Source organism: Rissa tridactyla, chromosome 19 (assembly GCF_028500815.1).
Source record: "Rissa tridactyla isolate bRisTri1 chromosome 19, bRisTri1.patW.cur.20221130, whole genome shotgun sequence".
In the NCBI taxonomy this organism is placed as follows: Eukaryota; Metazoa; Chordata; class Aves; order Charadriiformes; family Laridae; genus Rissa; species Rissa tridactyla.
In genome coordinates this window covers 1642629-1664661 of record NC_071484.1, presented here as the reverse complement: position 1 = coordinate 1664661, position 22033 = coordinate 1642629, and positions in this window count along the sequence as shown.

Below are 22033 nucleotides of genomic sequence, written 5' to 3'. Positions count from 1 at the left end.
ACTCTGCAGTGCTCATGGACACACCAGGGGAGAGTCCCCCTGCCATGACCTGCACATGGCCTCACGATGAGGGCCACACAAGTACAGACTGACCCACGTGTGCTCATGCACGTCTGCATGGAACCACCAGAAAACCTGTACGCGCCTGTAAGGCCAGGAAAACACCAGCAACTGTAAACCCCAATGCGGCCCACTTTGGCAGAAGAGGACTCAAGTACCCCAGGGAAGGAGTGGGCCCCACACATGCTGACGGTGTTGCCCGCGAGCCTTCAGAGGCTGCACAGAGAGGGGATGAGGCAAATGAGCCCAGCAAAATTGTGGAGCACTGCTAGTGTTGCAATAGTGTCAAAGCCTGCCAGCAGAAGGCCACCCGTGTGCAACACCGAGCGACCATCCGAGGGAGACGGCGGGAGGAAGAGAAAAGGACGTGGCATGTCCGCTTCCATGGGAGTCCTCAGGCATCTCGATGACAAACACGAGAGCGGTGCCCATTTCCGGACAACTTTGCCACAAACAAGCCCACAGGAATGACCCAGCCGCACATCACCTGTCCGCACAGGGCGCCATCTGCGCTTGAGCTGAGTCTTCTGCCTGCGCTGACGTGTTGCTGCCCCGGAAATCCTCAGGCCTCTCATCCCGGCACTTACAGAAGCCTTCAAATAGGAAAGCACGTGCCTTAAGCCAGGAAATGAAAAGGCAGCAGTGCAGGAAACCAGGACGCAGCCCATCCCATTAGCTGGGGTGTTTTGCATTTGACATGAGCTTGTCAGAAAATTAGTACTTCCACAAAGGGTGCCTCTGGGCCTGAGGCAGTGCAGGGCTACTATAAAAGGCAGCCCGACTCTCTGCTCTCTCAGCCACTGCTCTCGCCTCCTTCTCCTTGGGCATCAGGTGAGTGTGAAGGCTCTTCTGCTCCCCCTTCAAGATCGGGTCTTTCCCCGATGTTTGTCTCAGCTGATACGGGCTGTCCTGGCCCAGGGCTGGGACCTGCTTCTCGTGGGAGAGGGAAAGGAAGAGAAGGTCTTCCGCAGGGAGAGGCTGGGACTTAGTTGAGCTGCCTCGTGGGCTTTGAGCTGGGCAGCGTATGCTGGTGGTGCCTTGGCTCGCCTGTGGTTGGGTGCAGTGCTGCTCCTCATGGGTCCCTGTGCTCTGCTTCCCCCTGCCCTCTTCTCCAGGAGCACCTCTGACCCAGAGACATGTCCTGCTACGACAAGTGCCAGCCCTGCTGCCCGCCCTGCCTGCCCTGCCAGCCCTGTGGCCCCACCCCGCTGGCCAACAGCTGCAATGAGCCCTGTGTCAGGCAGTGCCAGAACTCCACCGTTGTCATCCAGCCCTCCCCCGTGGTGGTGACCCTGCCTGGCCCCATCCTCAGCTCCTTCCCGCAGAACACCGTTGTGGGATCCTCCACCTCCGCTGCCGTTGGCAGCATCCTCAGCTGTGACGGAGTGCCCATCAACTCTGGCTGCTGCGACCTCTCCTGCATTACCAGCCGCTACTGTGGCAACAGATGTCAGCCCTGCTAAAGCTGCTGGCAACGTCCCCAGGCGAGGACCTCCCAACACCTCAGGCATGATGCTGGAAAGGAGATAGAGCTTTGAGGCATTATATTTAGAGCTTTGGGCCATTGTTGCCTTCTCCTACTCTCTTCTCTCTCTTCCTTACCTTTCCCGTCACCACCTCCCAACGCCAGCCTTGCAGCGACCTGTTGGTCTCCCTCCCTCCGCAGGGCAGGCAGTCGGACACCCTGCAGCAGCTCCACCGCATCTTAGTGGCTGCCCCCGGTGCTCCCTGTCAGCCCCCTCCTTTTCCTCTTTAGACTCATTAAAGCTGTGCTGCATCCAAGCCCGTGCCTCCGAGTCCTCCTTCCTTCTGCGGCAACTCCTCCAGTCTGCTCAAGGGAAAAGGTGGAGAAAGTGGGCAGTGGGACTCACTGCAGTGCTTTTTGGTTTGCCTCCTTTCCCTTGGAGCTGAGGAAGACATCCCTCGCGGCTCCACAGCCAGTGTCCATCAGCCCCTTCCCTTGCTGCTTCTCCGCCCAGAAATATTCCCCTTGGCCTCAGAGCACGCCCTACAGATGCCCATCCCAGCTTGTGTTGCTCATAGGAGGACCCCAGTGCTGCAGGAGGCCCTGGGAAGTCAGCAGCCCATCAAGCACTCCAGGCAGTTCCTCTTGCTCTGCATGGAGCTGTGCTGGGGGAGAAGGCTCAGAGAGAAGATGGCCACGAGGATGGAAGGAGGGGCCGGCAGGAGAAGTCACCTTGCCTACAGCCCACAGCCTCCTCCTCGTCACCTTCCCACCCATCTCCACAAGGAGGAGCCATGGCATGCATCTGAGGGCAAGGATAGCTAGGACAACTCCCCTCTTCTCCCATCACACCCATATGGTGGCCCATGCGGCCCCCGCGGTTCATTAGACAGATTTGCAGGCCTCAGGTGACTGGCACGTGCCCAACTCCCATCAGACGGATGTCTGTAGGACAGAAAGGTGGTTTCCATGGGCCTGCAAGAGGACACAAAAGAGCGACGGACAGTTCCTCCCACGGTACTGGAGAGAGTGCACCGATCAGAACAGCCCATGCTCTCTCTTTGCAGCTCGTGGCAAGTGCAATCCCATCCTGCGGTGCAGGGGAAGAACAGTTCCATGGCAGAAGCTCTCTCACCACCTTCTGCTTTTCTCTGAAGCCACTAGCCCCAGCCCCTCACGGGAAGAGGTTTTCAGACCTCTGCGTGCCTAGGGGAAAGACGGGTGGCAGGGGAGAACTGGGGGCCCTTTCCCGAGAGCTCAGCCTTGCACAGAAGGGCCTCCTGCCAGGATGCCAAGAGAGGAGAACCGTACTGTGTCCCTCCTCCTTGCTCCCACCTCTCCTGAAGACTACAACTCACGGGGAACAGCCTTTGGTGCCTTAACCTCAGAAATCGGGGACTACAAAGACAGCCAAAACCTTCTGCGCTGACCTATCGCTGAAACACTGAGAGTGGATGGGCTGGAAAAGTGAGGCAATGAGGGGTGGATGGCTGGGGAAAGAAAAGCTGTAAACCTGCCGCTAGTCCCCAGGCACACAAGCACAAAGGCCAGTTGACATCATTGCCCACCGTCCTCTGAGGGGAACAAGCGTGGGAGAAAGAGATTGCTCCTGATGGCACAGATAGAAAGCATGGAAATGACAAGCAGTGCTGGCACTTCTGATTACCACTGCTGCTGGAAAACCAGCAAGACCTTGGCTGGCTTCCAGACACCCACCCAGCTGCTTGCTCTCTCCCTCTCCCTCCTCAACAGGACAGGAGGAGAAAGGAAGCTGAGAAAGGTCCTGGGTCGAGATAAAGACAGAGGGATTACTTACCAATTCTCGTCACAGGCAAAACAGACTTGACCTGGGGAAGATTCACTTAACTTATCACCAATAAAAAGGAGAACACGGTGTGAAAGAGCCAAAACCTCCTAACATACCATCCCTCCATCCCTACCTCTCTTTCACAGACTCAACTTCCCTCCTCCATTCCCGGCTCTTCTGTCTCCTCCACCCCCAAGCAGGGCAGCGGGATGTGGAATGGGGGTTGTGGTCAGTCCACAACAGGTCCTTTCTGCTGCTCTTCCCTCCTCACACTTTGCTTCTGCTCCAGCGTGAGACCTTCCCATAGGTTGCAGCCTTTCAAGACCGGTCCAAGAGTGGATCCTGTCCATGGGCTGCAGTCCTTCGGATACGACTGCTCCAGCATGGGTGCTCCAGGTGCTGCCAGGAGCCAGCTTCAGCAGGATCTCTGCGCAGGCCACAGTTCCTGCGTGGCATCTCCACCTGATCTGGCCTGGGATCCTCCACGGGCTGCAGTGTGGACATCTGCTCCACCATCGTCTTCCCGTGGGCTGCCTGGGCACCTCTCCAGGCTCTTGTCTGGAGCACCTCCTCCACTTCCTTCTTCTCTGGCCTTGGTGCTTGCAGGATTGTTTCTCACATTTATTTTATTTTTTTTTTTCAGTTCATTCCTTGCTTCCTGTGCAGTGTTTGGCCCTTTCTCAAATATGTTTTCATGGAGGCACCACCAGCACTGCTCACGGGCTCGGCGTTGGTCAGCAGTGAGTCCGTTTTTGAGTCGACTGGAACTGACCCTCTCAGACGGGATTTTTCCCACAGAGACCACCCCTGCCACCTTCCTCCCCCTGCTACCAAAGCCTTGCCACCTATGCCCAATCAAGTGGGTCCAACGGAGTAGGAGGCACAGTCAGATGAATAAAAATTGCCACAGCAAAGATCCCGTCCAGGCTTCATTAAGGGACAGCTGTACCTTTGACTCATCTTAAGAGAAATGGTACTATTAGTCACGCTTAAAGATTTGGAATGAACGCTGCAAAAATGCAGCCATCTGATGTCCTTGGTAGATCCCTAGATCCCTTGGCAAGTTGACCAGATAGAGCCAAGAATGGGGACTTCCTTAATGTTATTATCATCAGATCTTAAGTGCTATATTTCCCATTCCCCTGGGCCTCTTTGACCCGCCAGGGCACTTTCCCAAAGGATTCTGCCTGGCAGGTCCCCGAGGGAGCACAAAGCTGCTCTCAGGGAGTGCAGGGTTGCAATGTTGCCTTCTGTTTTGCACAGCCCCTGCACATGCCAGACGCGAGAGCTCTCCCAGCTTTGCTCCAAAACCCCAATAAGATCATAGCTCTGCAAGTGCGCACAGAGTTTTAAGTTGTCCGGCTTGTGTCCTGGCTCAGGCTCTTTGTCTTACACGTGCCTGGGGTCAAGCTGGAAAGGCAAGTTGGTGAGCGTACTGGTTTTGCCTGGGAGGGAGTCACGTTTCCTCATCGTGGCTTGTGTGGGGCTGAGTTTTGCGTTTGTGCTGAAAATAGTGTTGAAAATTCAGGGTCGCTTAGGTTGTTGCTGAGCAGCATATACGCCACGTCAGGACCTTTTCTGCTCCTTAGGCTGCCCCGCCAGCAAGTAGGCTGGGGGCGTAAGAGAATTTGGGAGGGGACACAGCTGGGACAGCTGACCCCAACTGACCCAAGGGATATTCCATACCATATAACGTCATGCTCCACAATAAAACTGGGGGGCAGTGAGGTCGGTGAGAACTGTCGTTCCTCGGCGACTGGCTTTGGGGCATTGGATCTCTTAGCTAGCTGTAAGCAATTGTTTTCTCTTGCACAACTTTTCTTGGTTTCATTTTCCTTTCCTTTTGTTGTTGGCTTGTTTCCTGCCATTTTTCTTTAATTATTAAAGTGTCTTTATCTCGACCCATGACTTTTCTCACTTTTACCATTCCAATTCTCCCCCCCATCCATCTTGTGGAAGTGAGTGAGGGATCGTGGGGTGCTTACCTGCCGGCTGGGCTGAAACAACAACAGCAACAACAGTGCGCCAATGAGTAGGTCAAGGCCAGGGTGAGGTCTCGTGACAATAATCAGGGTTCAACAAAGTCCAGCGCTGAGCAGGTGCGTTGATGGCGATGAGGCAGGTGTCAGGTCAGGCTGGGGAGTCACCCGCATGTCAGGGTCCAAACGGAGAGCAGTGGGGTCCATGTCCAGACACAGGCACTGGTGTGTCACCACCGGAGATGTAACTCAGGTCGGGGCCAAGCACTGGAACGTAAGCTTGAAAGCTGTTCCCATGGGAAGGAGAGTTGGCTGTGGTTGAAGCCTCCCGGGAGCAACGATCTGGCAATGACCTCAGCAACGCCAACAACGGGAAGGGGGCATCCCTCAGCTGTGCTACCTCTGAGCTGGGTCTGTCCAACCATCCTGCGTCTCAGAGCAGAGCAACAGCGGGACCTCGGTCCCTTTAGCCCAATACCCATTTGGTGCCAGGTCTCGGCCCCTGCCTCACTCAGCACCAGGCTGATGAGCCATAGAAGTGCAGCTGGCATTGGCATGGCCACGAGGAGCCTCTGGCCCATCCCAGTCCCCAGCAACACTGCGTCATAAGGGGATGGATTCAGGGACAATGGCCTGCCAAGACCGGCAGTCTTTCTTGGCCTTTCTCCCTCTGCATAAAGCAAGAAATAGAGGGCGCCGGAGGCAGGCACTGCATTTTGGGTCTCCGGGCATCTCTCTGCCAGGCCAAAGGCACCACCATTCAGCTGTAGGTGGGATCCTTCTGGCAAAGGCAAGCTGCTACTCTGCAGTGCTCATGGACACACCAGGGGAGAGTCCCCCTGCCATGACCTGCACATGGCCTCACGATGAGGGCCACACAAGTACAGACTGACCCACGTGTGCTCATGCACGTCTGCATGGAACCACCAGAAAACCTGTACGCGCCTGTAAGGCCAGGAAAACACCAGCAACTGTAAACCCCAATGCGGCCCACTTTGGCAGAAGAGGACTCAAGTACCCCAGGGAAGGAGTGGGCCCCACACGTGCTGACGGTGTTGCCCGCGAGCCTTCAGAGGCTGCACAGAGAGGGGATGAGGCAAATGAGCCCAGCAAAATTGTGGAGCACTGCTAGTGTTGCAATAGTGTCAAAGCCTGCCAGCAGAAGGCCACCCGTGTGCAACACCGAGCGACCATCCGAGGGAGACGGCGGGAGGAAGAGAAAAGGACGTGGCATGTCCGCTTCCATGGGAGTCCTCAGGCATCTCGATGACAAACACGAGAGCGGTGCCCATTTCCGGACAACTTTGCCACAAACAAGCCCACAGGAATGACCCAGCCGCACATCACCTGTCCGCACAGGGCGCCATCTGCGCTTGAGCTGAGTCTTCTGCCTGCGCTGACGTGTTGCTGCCCCGGAAATCCTCAGGCCTCTCATCCCGGCACTTACAGAAGCCTTCAAATAGGAAAGCACGTGCCTTAAGCCAGGAAATGAAAAGGCAGCAGTGCAGGAAACCAGGACGCAGCCCATCCCATTAGCTGGGGTGTTTTGCATTTGACATGAGCTTGTCAGAAAATTAGTACTTCCACAAAGGGTGCCTCTGGGCCTGAGGCAGTGCAGGGCTACTATAAAAGGCAGCCCGACTCTCTGCTCTCTCAGCCACTGCTCTCGCCTCCTTCTCCTTGGGCATCAGGTGAGTGTGAAGGCTCTTCTGCTCCCCCTTCAAGATCGGGTCTTTCCCCGATGTTTGTCTCAGCTGATACGGGCTGTCCTGGCCCAGGGCTGGGACCTGCTTCTCGTGGGAGAGGGAAAGGAAGAGAAGGTCTTCCGCAGGGAGAGGCTGGGACTTAGTTGAGCTGCCTCGTGGGCTTTGAGCTGGGCAGCGTATGCTGGTGGTGCCTTGGCTCGCCTGTGGTTGGGTGCAGTGCTGCTCCTCATGGGTCCCTGTGCTCTGCTTCCCCCTGCCCTCTTCTCCAGGAGCACCTCTGACCCAGAGACATGTCCTGCTACGACAAGTGCCAGCCCTGCTGCCCGCCCTGCCTGCCCTGCCAGCCCTGTGGCCCCACCCCGCTGGCCAACAGCTGCAATGAGCCCTGTGTCAGGCAGTGCCAGAACTCCACCGTTGTCATCCAGCCCTCCCCCGTGGTGGTGACCCTGCCTGGCCCCATCCTCAGCTCCTTCCCGCAGAACACCGTTGTGGGATCCTCCACCTCCGCTGCCGTTGGCAGCATCCTCAGCTGTGACGGAGTGCCCATCAACTCTGGCTGCTGCGACCTCTCCTGCATTACCAGCCGCTACTGTGGCAACAGATGTCAGCCCTGCTAAAGCTGCTGGCAACGTCCCCAGGCGAGGACCTCCCAACACCTCAGGCATGATGCTGGAAAGGAGATAGAGCTTTGAGGCATTATATTTAGAGCTTTGGGCCATTGTTGCCTTCTCCTACTCTCTTCTCTCTCTTCCTTACCTTTCCCGTCACCACCTCCCAACGCCAGCCTTGCAGCGACCTGTTGGTCTCCCTCCCTCCGCAGGGCAGGCAGTCGGACACCCTGCAGCAGCTCCACCGCATCTTAGTGGCTGCCCCCGGTGCTCCCTGTCAGCCCCCTCCTTTTCCTCTTTAGACTCATTAAAGCTGTGCTGCATCCAAGCCCGTGCCTCCGAGTCCTCCTTCCTTCTGCGGCAACTCCTCCAGTCTGCTCAAGGAAAAAGGTGGAGAAAGTGGGCAGTGGGACTCACTGCAGTGCTTTTTGGTTTGCCTCCTTTCCCTTGGAGCTGAGGAAGACATCCCTCGCGGCTCCACAGCCAGTGTCCATCAGCCCCTTCCCTTGCTGCTTCTCCGCCCAGAAATATTCCCCTTGGCCTCAGAGCACGCCCTACAGATGCCCATCCCAGCTTGTGTTGCTCATAGGAGGACCCCAGTGCTGCAGGAGGCCCTGGGAAGTCAGCAGCCCATCAAGCACTCCAGGCAGTTCCTCTTGCTCTGCATGGAGCTGTGCTGGGGGAGAAGGCTCAGAGAGAAGATGGCCACGAGGATGGAAGGAGGGGCCGGCAGGAGAAGTCACCTTGCCTACAGCCCACAGCCTCCTCCTCGTCACCTTCCCACCCATCTCCACAAGGAGGGGCCACGGCATGCATCTGAGGGCAAGGATAGCTAGGACAACTCCCCTCTTCTCCCATCACACCCATATGGTGGCCCATGCGGCCCCCGCGGTTCATTAGACAGATTTGCAGGCCTCAGGTGACTGGCACGTGCCCAACTCCCATCAGACGGATGTCTGTAGGGCAGAAAGGTGGTTTCCATGGGCCTGCAAGAGGACACAAAAGAGCGACGGACAGTTCCTCCCACGGTACTGGAGAGAGTGCACCGATCAGAACAGCCCATGCTCTCTCTTTGCAGCTCGTGGCAAGTGCAATCCCATCCTGCGGTGCAGGGGAAGAACAGTTCCATGGCAGAAGCTCTCTCACCACCTTCTGCTTTTCTCTGAAGCCACTAGCCCCAGCCCCTCACGGGAAGAGGTTTTCAGACCTCTGCGTGCCTAGGGGAAAGACGGGTGGCAGGGGAGAACTGGGGGCCCTTTCCCGAGAGCTCAGCCTTGCACAGAAGGGCCTCCTGCCAGGATGCCAAGAGAGGAGAACCGTACTGTGTCCCTCCTCCTTGCTCCCACCTCTCCTGAAGACTACAACTCACGGGGAACAGCCTTTGGTGCCTTAACCTCAGAAATCGGGGACTACAAAGACAGCCAAAACCTTCTGCGCTGACCTATCGCTGAAACACTGAGAGTGGATGGGCTGGAAAAGTGAGGCAATGAGGGGTGGATGGCTGGGGAAAGAAAAGCTGTAAACCTGCCGCTAGTCCCCAGGCACACAAGCACAAAGGCCAGTTGACATCATTGCCCACCGTCCTCTGAGGGGAACAAGCGTGGGAGAAAGAGATTGCTCCTGATGGCACAGATAGAAAGCATGGAAATGACAAGCAGTGCTGGCACTTCTGATTACCACTGCTGCTGGAAAACCAGCAAGACCTTGGCTGGCTTCCAGACACCCACCCAGCTGCTTGCTCTCTCCCTCTCCCTCCTCAACAGGACAGGAGGAGAAAGGAAGCTGAGAAAGGTCCTGGGTCGAGATAAAGACAGAGGGATTACTTACCAATTCTCGTCACAGGCAAAACAGACTTGACCTGGGGAAGATTCACTTAACTTATCACCAATAAAAAGGAGAACACGGTGTGAAAGAGCCAAAACCTCCTAACATACCATCCCTCCATCCCTACCTCTCTTTCACAGACTCAACTTCCCTCCTCCATTCCCGGCTCTTCTGTCTCCTCCACCCCCAAGCAGGGCAGCGGGATGTGGAATGGGGGTTGTGGTCAGTCCACAACAGGTCCTTTCTGCTGCTCTTCCCTCCTCACACTTTGCTTCTGCTCCAGCGTGAGACCTTCCCATAGGTTGCAGCCTTTCAAGACCGGTCCAAGAGTGGATCCTGTCCATGGGCTGCAGTCCTTCGGATACGACTGCTCCAGCATGGGTGCTCCAGGTGCTGCCAGGAGCCAGCTTCAGCAGGATCTCTGCGCAGGCCACAGTTCCTGCGTGGCATCTCCACCTGATCTGGCCTGGGATCCTCCACGGGCTGCAGTGTGGACATCTGCTCCACCATCGTCTTCCCGTGGGCTGCCTGGGCACCTCTCCAGGCTCTTGTCTGGAGCACCTCCTCCACTTCCTTCTTCTCTGGCCTTGGTGCTTGCAGGATTGTTTCTCACATTTATTTTATTTTTTTTTTTCAGTTCATTCCTTGCTTCCTGTGCAGTGTTTGGCCCTTTCTCAAATATGTTTTCATGGAGGCACCACCAGCACTGCTCACGGGCTCGGCGTTGGTCAGCAGTGAGTCCGTTTTTGAGTCGACTGGAACTGACCCTCTCAGACGGGATTTTTCCCACAGAGACCACCCCTGCCACCTTCCTCCCCCTGCTACCAAAGCCTTGCCACCTATGCCCAATCAAGTGGGTCCAACGGAGTAGGAGGCACAGTCAGATGAATAAAAATTGCCACAGCAAAGATCCCGTCCAGGCTTCATTAAGGGACAGCTGTACCTTTGACTCATCTTAAGAGAAATGGTACTATTAGTCACGCTTAAAGATTTGGAATGAACGCTGCAAAAATGCAGCCATCTGATGTCCTTGGTAGATCCCTAGATCCCTTGGCAAGTTGACCAGATAGAGCCAAGAATGGGGACTTCCTTAATGTTATTATCATCAGATCTTAAGTGCTATATTTCCCATTCCCCTGGGCCTCTTTGACCCGCCAGGGCACTTTCCCAAAGGATTCTGCCTGGCAGGTCCCCGAGGGAGCACAAAGCTGCTCTCAGGGAGTGCAGGGTTGCAATGTTGCCTTCTGTTTTGCACAGCCCCTGCACATGCCAGACGCGAGAGCTCTCCCAGCTTTGCTCCAAAACCCCAATAAGATCATAGCTCTGCAAGTGCGCACAGAGTTTTAAGTTGTCCGGCTTGTGTCCTGGCTCAGGCTCTTTGTCTTACACGTGCCTGGGGTCAAGCTGGAAAGGCAAGTTGGTGAGCGTACTGGTTTTGCCTGGGAGGGAGTCACGTTTCCTCATCGTGGCTTGTGTGGGGCTGAGTTTTGCGTTTGTGCTGAAAATAGTGTTGAAAATTCAGGGTCGCTTAGGTTGTTGCTGAGCAGCATATACGCCACGTCAGGACCTTTTCTGCTCCTTAGGCTGCCCCGCCAGCAAGTAGGCTGGGGGCGTAAGAGAATTTGGGAGGGGACACAGCTGGGACAGCTGACCCCAACTGACCCAAGGGATATTCCATACCATATAACGTCATGCTCCACAATAAAACTGGGGGGCAGTGAGGTCGGTGAGAACTGTCGTTCCTCGGCGACTGGCTTTGGGGCATTGGATCTCTTAGCTAGCTGTAAGCAATTGTTTTCTCTTGCACAACTTTTCTTGGTTTCATTTTCCTTTCCTTTTGTTGTTGGCTTGTTTCCTGCCATTTTTCTTTAATTATTAAAGTGTCTTTATCTCGACCCATGACTTTTCTCACTTTTACCATTCCAATTCTCCCCCCCATCCATCTTGTGGAAGTGAGTGAGGGATCGTGGGGTGCTTACCTGCCGGCTGGGCTGAAACAACAACAGCAACAACAGTGCGCCAATGAGTAGGTCAAGGCCAGGGTGAGGTCTCGTGACAATAATCAGGGTTCAACAAAGTCCAGCGCTGAGCAGGTGCGTTGATGGCGATGAGGCAGGTGTCAGGTCAGGCTGGGGAGTCACCCGCATGTCAGGGTCCAAACGGAGAGCAGTGGGGTCCATGTCCAGACACAGGCACTGGTGTGTCACCACCGGAGATGTAACTCAGGTCGGGGCCAAGCACTGGAACGTAAGCTTGAAAGCTGTTCCCATGGGAAGGAGAGTTGGCTGTGGTTGAAGCCTCCCGGGAGCAACGATCTGGCAATGACCTCAGCAACGCCAACAACGGGAAGGGGGCATCCCTCAGCTGTGCTACCTCTGAGCTGGGTCTGTCCAACCATCCTGCGTCTCAGAGCAGAGCAACAGCGGGACCTCGGTCCCTTTAGCCCAATACCCATTTGGTGCCAGGTCTCGGCCCCTGCCTCACTCAGCACCAGGCTGATGAGCCATAGAAGTGCAGCTGGCATTGGCATGGCCACGAGGAGCCTCTGGCCCATCCCAGTCCCCAGCAACACTGCGTCATAAGGGGATGGATTCAGGGACAATGGCCTGCCAAGACCGGCAGTCTTTCTTGGCCTTTCTCCCTCTGCATAAAGCAAGAAATAGAGGGCGCCGGAGGCAGGCACTGCATTTTGGGTCTCCGGGCATCTCTCTGCCAGGCCAAAGGCACCACCATTCAGCTGTAGGTGGGATCCTTCTGGCAAAGGCAAGCTGCTACTCTGCAGTGCTCATGGACACACCAGGGGAGAGTCCCCCTGCCATGACCTGCACATGGCCTCACGATGAGGGCCACACAAGTACAGACTGACCCACGTGTGCTCATGCACGTCTGCATGGAACCACCAGAAAACCTGTACGCGCCTGTAAGGCCAGGAAAACACCAGCAACTGTAAACCCCAATGCGGCCCACTTTGGCAGAAGAGGACTCAAGTACCCCAGGGAAGGAGTGGGCCCCACACGTGCTGACGGTGTTGCCCGCGAGCCTTCAGAGGCTGCACAGAGAGGGGATGAGGCAAATGAGCCCAGCAAAATTGTGGAGCACTGCTAGTGTTGCAATAGTGTCAAAGCCTGCCAGCAGAAGGCCACCCGTGTGCAACACCGAGCGACCATCCGAGGGAGACGGCGGGAGGAAGAGAAAAGGACGTGGCATGTCCGCTTCCATGGGAGTCCTCAGGCATCTCGATGACAAACACGAGAGCGGTGCCCATTTCCGGACAACTTTGCCACAAACAAGCCCACAGGAATGACCCAGCCGCACATCACCTGTCCGCACAGGGCGCCATCTGCGCTTGAGCTGAGTCTTCTGCCTGCGCTGACGTGTTGCTGCCCCGGAAATCCTCAGGCCTCTCATCCCGGCACTTACAGAAGCCTTCAAATAGGAAAGCACGTGCCTTAAGCCAGGAAATGAAAAGGCAGCAGTGCAGGAAACCAGGACGCAGCCCATCCCATTAGCTGGGGTGTTTTGCATTTGACATGAGCTTGTCAGAAAATTAGTACTTCCACAAAGGGTGCCTCTGGGCCTGAGGCAGTGCAGGGCTACTATAAAAGGCAGCCCGACTCTCTGCTCTCTCAGCCACTGCTCTCGCCTCCTTCTCCTTGGGCATCAGGTGAGTGTGAAGGCTCTTCTGCTCCCCCTTCAAGATCGGGTCTTTCCCCGATGTTTGTCTCAGCTGATACGGGCTGTCCTGGCCCAGGGCTGGGACCTGCTTCTCGTGGGAGAGGGAAAGGAAGAGAAGGTCTTCCGCAGGGAGAGGCTGGGACTTAGTTGAGCTGCCTCGTGGGCTTTGAGCTGGGCAGCGTATGCTGGTGGTGCCTTGGCTCGCCTGTGGTTGGGTGCAGTGCTGCTCCTCATGGGTCCCTGTGCTCTGCTTCCCCCTGCCCTCTTCTCCAGGAGCACCTCTGACCCAGAGACATGTCCTGCTACGACAAGTGCCAGCCCTGCTGCCCGCCCTGCCTGCCCTGCCAGCCCTGTGGCCCCACCCCGCTGGCCAACAGCTGCAATGAGCCCTGTGTCAGGCAGTGCCAGAACTCCACCGTTGTCATCCAGCCCTCCCCCGTGGTGGTGACCCTGCCTGGCCCCATCCTCAGCTCCTTCCCGCAGAACACCGTTGTGGGATCCTCCACCTCCGCTGCCGTTGGCAGCATCCTCAGCTGTGACGGAGTGCCCATCAACTCTGGCTGCTGCGACCTCTCCTGCATTACCAGCCGCTACTGTGGCAACAGATGTCAGCCCTGCTAAAGCTGCTGGCAACGTCCCCAGGCGAGGACCTCCCAACACCTCAGGCATGATGCTGGAAAGGAGATAGAGCTTTGAGGCATTATATTTAGAGCTTTGGGCCATTGTTGCCTTCTCCTACTCTCTTCTCTCTCTTCCTTACCTTTCCCGTCACCACCTCCCAACGCCAGCCTTGCAGCGACCTGTTGGTCTCCCTCCCTCCGCAGGGCAGGCAGTCGGACACCCTGCAGCAGCTCCACCGCATCTTAGTGGCTGCCCCCGGTGCTCCCTGTCAGCCCCCTCCTTTTCCTCTTTAGACTCATTAAAGCTGTGCTGCATCCAAGCCCGTGCCTCCGAGTCCTCCTTCCTTCTGCGGCAACTCCTCCAGTCTGCTCAAGGAAAAAGGTGGAGAAAGTGGGCAGTGGGACTCACTGCAGTGCTTTTTGGTTTGCCTCCTTTCCCTTGGAGCTGAGGAAGACATCCCTCGCGGCTCCACAGCCAGTGTCCATCAGCCCCTTCCCTTGCTGCTTCTCCGCCCAGAAATATTCCCCTTGGCCTCAGAGCACGCCCTACAGATGCCCATCCCAGCTTGTGTTGCTCATAGGAGGACCCCAGTGCTGCAGGAGGCCCTGGGAAGTCAGCAGCCCATCAAGCACTCCAGGCAGTTCCTCTTGCTCTGCATGGAGCTGTGCTGGGGGAGAAGGCTCAGAGAGAAGATGGCCACGAGGATGGAAGGAGGGGCCGGCAGGAGAAGTCACCTTGCCTACAGCCCACAGCCTCCTCCTCGTCACCTTCCCACCCATCTCCACAAGGAGGGGCCACGGCATGCATCTGAGGGCAAGGATAGCTAGGACAACTCCCCTCTTCTCCCATCACACCCATATGGTGGCCCATGCGGCCCCCGCGGTTCATTAGACAGATTTGCAGGCCTCAGGTGACTGGCACGTGCCCAACTCCCATCAGACGGATGTCTGTAGGGCAGAAAGGTGGTTTCCATGGGCCTGCAAGAGGACACAAAAGAGCGACGGACAGTTCCTCCCACGGTACTGGAGAGAGTGCACCGATCAGAACAGCCCATGCTCTCTCTTTGCAGCTCGTGGCAAGTGCAATCCCATCCTGCGGTGCAGGGGAAGAACAGTTCCATGGCAGAAGCTCTCTCACCACCTTCTGCTTTTCTCTGAAGCCACTAGCCCCAGCCCCTCACGGGAAGAGGTTTTCAGACCTCTGCGTGCCTAGGGGAAAGATGGGTGGCAGGGGAGAACTGGGGGCCCTTTCCCGAGAGCTCAGCCTTGCACAGAAGGGCCTCCTGCCAGGATGCCAAGAGAGGAGAACCGTACTGTGTCCCTCCTCCTTGCTCCCACCTCTCCTGAAGACTACAACTCACGGGGAACAGCCTTTGGTGCCTTAACCTCAGAAATCGGGGACTACAAAGACAGCCAAAACCTTCTGCGCTGACCTATCGCTGAAACACTGAGAGTGGATGGGCTGGAAAAGTGAGGCAATGAGGGGTGGATGGCTGGGGAAAGAAAAGCTGTAAACCTGCCGCTAGTCCCCAGGCACACAAGCACAAAGGCCAGTTGACATCATTGCCCACCGTCCTCTGAGGGGAACAAGCGTGGGAGAAAGAGATTGCTCCTGATGGCACAGATAGAAAGCATGGAAATGACAAGCAGTGCTGGCACTTCTGATTACCACTGCTGCTGGAAAACCAGCAAGACCTTGGCTGGCTTCCAGACACCCACCCAGCTGCTTGCTCTCTCCCTCTCCCTCCTCAACAGGACAGGAGGAGAAAGGAAGCTGAGAAAGGTCCTGGGTCGAGATAAAGACAGAGGGATTACTTACCAATTCTCGTCACAGGCAAAACAGACTTGACCTGGGGAAGATTCACTTAACTTATCACCAATAAAAAGGAGAACACGGTGTGAAAGAGCCAAAACCTCCTAACATACCATCCCTCCATCCCTACCTCTCTTTCACAGACTCAACTTCCCTCCTCCATTCCCGGCTCTTCTGTCTCCTCCACCCCCAAGCAGGGCAGCGGGATGTGGAATGGGGGTTGTGGTCAGTCCACAACAGGTCCTTTCTGCTGCTCTTCCCTCCTCACACTTTGCTTCTGCTCCAGCGTGAGACCTTCCCATAGGTTGCAGCCTTTCAAGACCGGTCCAAGAGTGGATCCTGTCCATGGGCTGCAGTCCTTCGGATACGACTGCTCCAGCATGGGTGCTCCAGGTGCTGCCAGGAGCCAGCTTCAGCAGGATCTCTGCGCAGGCCACAGTTCCTGCGTGGCATCTCCACCTGATCTGGCCTGGGATCCTCCACGGGCTGCAGTGTGGACATCTGCTCCACCATCGTCTTCCCGTGGGCTGCCTGGGCACCTCTCCAGGCTCTTGTCTGGAGCACCTCCTCCACTTCCTTCTTCTCTGGCCTTGGTGCTTGCAGGATTGTTTCTCACATTTATTTTATTTTTTTTTTTCAGTTCATTCCTTGCTTCCTGTGCAGTGTTTGGCCCTTTCTCAAATATGTTTTCATGGAGGCACCACCAGCACTGCTCACGGGCTCGGCGTTGGTCAGCAGTGAGTCCGTTTTTGAGTCGACTGGAACTGACCCTCTCAGACGGGATTTTTCCCACAGAGACCACCCCTGCCACCTTCCTCCCCCTGCTACCAAAGCCTTGCCACCTATGCCCAATCAAGTGGGTCCAACGGAGTAGGAGGCACAGTCAGATGAATAAAAATTGCCACAGCAAAGATCCCGTCCCGGCTTCATTAAGGGACAGCTGTACCTTTGACTCATCTTAAGAGAAATGGTACTATTAGTCACGCTTAAAGATTTGGAATGAACGCTGCAAAAATGCAGCCATCTGATGTCCTTGGTAGATCCCTAGATCCCTTGGCAAGTTGACCAGATAGAGCCAAGAATGGGGACTTCCTTAATGTTATTATCATCAGATCTTAAGTGCTATATTTCCCATTCCCCTGGGCCTCTTTGACCCGCCAGGGCACTTTCCCAAAGGATTCTGCCTGGCAGGTCCCCGAGGGAGCACAAAGCTGCTCTCAGGGAGTGCAGGGTTGCAATGTTGCCTTCTGTTTTGCACAGCCCCTGCACATGCCAGACGCGAGAGCTCTCCCAGCTTTGCTCCAAAACCCCAATAAGATCATAGCTCTGCAAGTGCGCACAGAGTTTTAAGTTGTCCGGCTTGTGTCCTGGCTCAGGCTCTTTGTCTTACACGTGCCTGGGGTCAAGCTGGAAAGGCAAGTTGGTGAGCGTACTGGTTTTGCCTGGGAGGGAGTCACGTTTCCTCATCGTGGCTTGTGTGGGGCTGAGTTTTGCGTTTGTGCTGAAAATAGTGTTGAAAATTCAGGGTCGCTTAGGTTGTTGCTGAGCAGCATATACGCCACGTCAGGACCTTTTCTGCTCCTTAGGCTGCCCCGCCAGCAAGTAGGCTGGGGGCGTAAGAGAATTTGGGAGGGGACACAGCTGGGACAGCTGACCCCAACTGACCCAAGGGATATTCCATACCATATAACGTCATGCTCCACAATAAAACTGGGGGGCAGTGAGGTCAGTGAGAACTGTCGTTCCTCGGCGACTGGCTTTGGGGCATTGGATCTCTTAGCTAGCTGTAAGCAATTGTTTTCTCTTGCACAACTTTTCTTGGTTTCATTTTCCTTTCCTTTTGTTGTTGGCTTGTTTCCTGCCATTTTTCTTTAATTATTAAAGTGTCTTTATCTCGACCCATGACTTTTCTCACTTTTACCATTCCAATTCTCCCCCCCATCCATCTTGTGGAAGTGAGTGAGGGATCGTGGGGTGCTTACCTGCCGGCTGGGCTGAAACAACAACAGCAACAACAGTGCGCCAATGAGTAGGTCAAGGCCAGGGTGAGGTCTCGTGACAATAATCAGGGTTCAACAAAGTCCAGCGCTGAGCAGGTGCGTTGATGGCGATGAGGCAGGTGTCAGGTCAGGTTGGGGAGTCACCCGCATGTCAGGGTCCAAACGGAGAGCAGTGGGGTCCATGTCCAGACACAGGCACTGGTGTGTCACCACCGGAGATGTAACTCAGGTCGGGGCCAAGCACTGGAACGTAAGCTTGAAAGCTTTTCCCATGGGAAGGAGAGTTGGCTGTGGTTGAAGCCTCCCGGGAGCAACGATCTGGCAATGACCTCAGCAACGCCGACAACGGGAAGGGGGCATCCCTCAGCTGTGCTACCTCTGAGCTGGGTCTGTCCAACCATCCTGCGTCTCAGAGCAGAGCAACAGCGGGACCTCGGTCCCTTTAGCCCAATACCCATTTGGTGCCAGGTCTCGGCCCCTGCCTCACTCAGCACCAGGCTGATGAGCCATAGAAGTGCAGCTGGCATTGGCATGGCCACGAGGAGCCTCTGGCCCATCCCAGTCCCCAGCAACACTGCGTCATAAGGGGATGGATTCAGGGACAATGGCCTGCCAAGACCGGCAGTCTTTCTTGGCCTTTCTCCCTCTGCATAAAGCAAGAAATAGAGGGCGCCGGAGGCAGGCACTGCATTTTGGGTCTCCGGGCATCTCTCTGCCAGGCCAAAGGCACCACCATTCAGCTGTAGGTGGGATCCTTCTGGCAAAGGCAAGCTGCTACTCTGCAGTGCTCATGGACACACCAGGGGAGAGTCCCCCTGCCATGACCTGCACATGGCCTCACGATGAGGGCCACACAAGTACAGACTGACCCACGTGTGCTCATGCACGTCTGCATGGAACCACCAGAAAACCTGTACGCGCCTGTAAGGCCAGGAAAACACCAGCAACTGTAAACCCCAATGCGGCCCACTTTGGCAGAAGAGGACTCAAGTACCCCAGGGAAGGAGTGGGCCCCACACGTGCTGACGGTGTTGCCCGCGAGCCTTCAGAGGCTGCACAGAGAGGGGATGAGGCAAATGAGCCCAGCAAAATTGTGGAGCACTGCTAGTGTTGCAATAGTGTCAAAGCCTGCCAGCAGAAGGCCACCCGTGTGCAACACCGAGCGACCATCCGAGGGAGACGGCGGGAGGAAGAGAAAAGGACGTGGCATGTCCGCTTCCATGGGAGTCCTCAGGCATCTCGATGACAAACACGAGAGCGGTGCCCATTTCCGGACAACTTTGCCACAAACAAGCCCACAGGAATGACCCAGCCGCACATCACCTGTCCGCACAGGGCGCCATCTGCGCTTGAGCTGAGTCTTCTGCCTGCGCTGACGTGTTGCTGCCCCGGAAATCCTCAGGCCTCTCATCCCGGCACTTACAGAAGCCTTCAAATAGGAAAGCACGTGCCTTAAGCCAGGAAATGAAAAGGCAGCAGTGCAGGAAACCAGGACGCAGCCCATCCCATTAGCTGGGGTGTTTTGCATTTGACATGAGCTTGTCAGAAAATTAGTACTTCCACAAAGGGTGCCTCTGGGCCTGAGGCAGTGCAGGGCTACTATAAAAGGCAGCCCGACTCTCTGCTCTCTCAGCCACTGCTCTCGCCTCCTTCTCCTTGGGCATCAGGTGAGTGTGAAGGCTCTTCTGCTCCCCCTTCAAGATCGGGTCTTTCCCCGATGTTTGTCTCAGCTGATACGGGCTGTCCTGGCCCAGGGCTGGGACCTGCTTCTCGTGGGAGAGGGAAAGGAAGAGAAGGTCTTCCGCAGGGAGAGGCTGGGACTTAGTTGAGCTGCCTCGTGGGCTTTGAGCTGGGCAGCGTATGCTGGTGGTGCCTTGGCTCGCCTGTGGTTGGGTGCAGTGCTGCTCCTCATGGGTCCCTGTGCTCTGCTTCCCCCTGCCCTCTTCTCCAGGAGCACCTCTGACCCAGAGACATGTCCTGCTACGACAAGTGCCAGCCCTGCTGCCCGCCCTGCCTGCCCTGCCAGCCCTGTGGCCCCACCCCGCTGGCCAACAGCTGCAATGAGCCCTGTGTCAGGCAGTGCCAGAACTCCACCGTTGTCATCCAGCCCTCCCCCGTGGTGGTGACCCTGCCTGGCCCCATCCTCAGCTCCTTCCCGCAGAACACCGTTGTGGGATCCTCCACCTCCGCTGCCGTTGGCAGCATCCTCAGCTGTGACGGAGTGCCCATCAACTCTGGCTGCTGCGACCTCTCCTGCATTACCAGCCGCTACTGTGGCAACAGATGTCAGCCCTGCTAAAGCTGCTGGCAACGTCCCCAGGCGAGGACCTCCCAACACCTCAGGCATGATGCTGGAAAGGAGATAGAGCTTTGAGGCATTATATTTAGAGCTTTGGGCCATTGTTGCCTTCTCCTACTCTCTTCTCTCTCTTCCTTACCTTTCCCGTCACCACCTCCCAACGCCAGCCTTGCAGCGACCTGTTGGTCTCCCTCCCTCCGCAGGGCAGGCAGTCGGACACCCTGCAGCAGCTCCACCGCATCTTAGTGGCTGCCCCCGGTGCTCCCTGTCAGCCCCCTCCTTTTCCTCTTTAGACTCATTAAAGCTGTGCTGCATCCAAGCCCGTGCCTCCGAGTCCTCCTTCCTTCTGCGGCAACTCCTCCAGTCTGCTCAAGGAAAAAGGTGGAGAAAGTGGGCAGTGGGACTCACTGCAGTGCTTTTTGGTTTGCCTCCTTTCCCTTGGAGCTGAGGAAGACATCCCTCGCGGCTCCACAGCCAGTGTCCATCAGCCCCTTCCCTTGCTGCTTCTCCGCCCAGAAATATTCCCCTTGGCCTCAGAGCACGCCCTACAGATGCCCATCCCAGCTTGTGTTGCTCATAGGAGGACCCCAGTGCTGCAGGAGGCCCTGGGAAGTCAGCAGCCCATCAAGCACTCCAGGCAGTTCCTCTTGCTCTGCATGGAGCTGTGCTGGGGGAGAAGGCTCAGAGAGAAGATGGCCACGAGGATGGAAGGAGGGGCCGGCAGGAGAAGTCACCTTGCCTACAGCCCACAGCCTCCTCCTCGTCACCTTCCCACCCATCTCCACAAGGAGGGGCCACGGCATGCATCTGAGGGCAAGGATAGCTAGGACAACTCCCCTCTTCTCCCATCACACCCATATGGTGGCCCATGCGGCCCCCGCGGTTCATTAGACAGATTTGCAGGCCTCAGGTGACTGGCACGTGCCCAACTCCCATCAGACGGATGTCTGTAGGGCAGAAAGGTGGTTTCCATGGGCCTGCAAGAGGACACAAAAGAGCGACGGACAGTTCCTCCCACGGTACTGGAGAGAGTGCACCGATCAGAACAGCCCATGCTCTCTCTTTGCAGCTCGTGGCAAGTGCAATCCCATCCTGCGGTGCAGGGGAAGAACAGTTCCATGGCAGAAGCTCTCTCACCACCTTCTGCTTTTCTCTGAAGCCACTAGCCCCAGCCCCTCACGGGAAGAGGTTTTCAGACCTCTGCGTGCCTAGGGGAAAGACGGGTGGCAGGGGAGAACTGGGGGCCCTTTCCCGAGAGCTCAGCCTTGCACAGAAGGGCCTCCTGCCAGGATGCCAAGAGAGGAGAACCGTACTGTGTCCCTCCTCCTTGCTCCCACCTCTCCTGAAGACTACAACTCACGGGGAACAGCCTTTGGTGCCTTAACCTCAGAAATCGGGGACTACAAAGACAGCCAAAACCTTCTGCGCTGACCTATCGCTGAAACACTGAGAGTGGATGGGCTGGAAAAGTGAGGCAATGAGGGGTGGATGGCTGGGGAAAGAAAAGCTGTAAACCTGCCGCTAGTCCCCAGGCACACAAGCACAAAGGCCAGTTGACATCATTGCCCACCGTCCTCTGAGGGGAACAAGCGTGGGAGAAAGAGATTGCTCCTGATGGCACAGATAGAAAGCATGGAAATGACAAGCAGTGCTGGCACTTCTGATTACCACTGCTGCTGGAAAACCAGCAAGACCTTGGCTGGCTTCCAGACACCCACCCAGCTGCTTGCTCTCTCCCTCTCCCTCCTCAACAGGACAGGAGGAGAAAGGAAGCTGAGAAAGGTCCTGGGTTGAGATAAAGACAGAGGGATTACTTACCAATTCTCGTCACAGGCAAAACAGACTTGACCTGGGGAAGATTCACTTAACTTATCACCAATAAAAAGGAGAACACGGTGTGAAAGAGCCAAAACCTCCTAACATACCATCCCTCCATCCCTACCTCTCTTTCACAGACTCAACTTCCCTCCTCCATTCCCGGCTCTTCTGTCTCCTCCACCCCCAAGCAGGGCAGCGGGATGTGGAATGGGGGTTGTGGTCAGTCCACAACAGGTCCTTTCTGCTGCTCTTCCCTCCTCACACTTTGCTTCTGCTCCAGCGTGAGACCTTCCCATAGGTTGCAGCCTTTCAAGACCGGTCCAAGAGTGGATCCTGTCCGTGGGCTGCAGTCCTTCGGA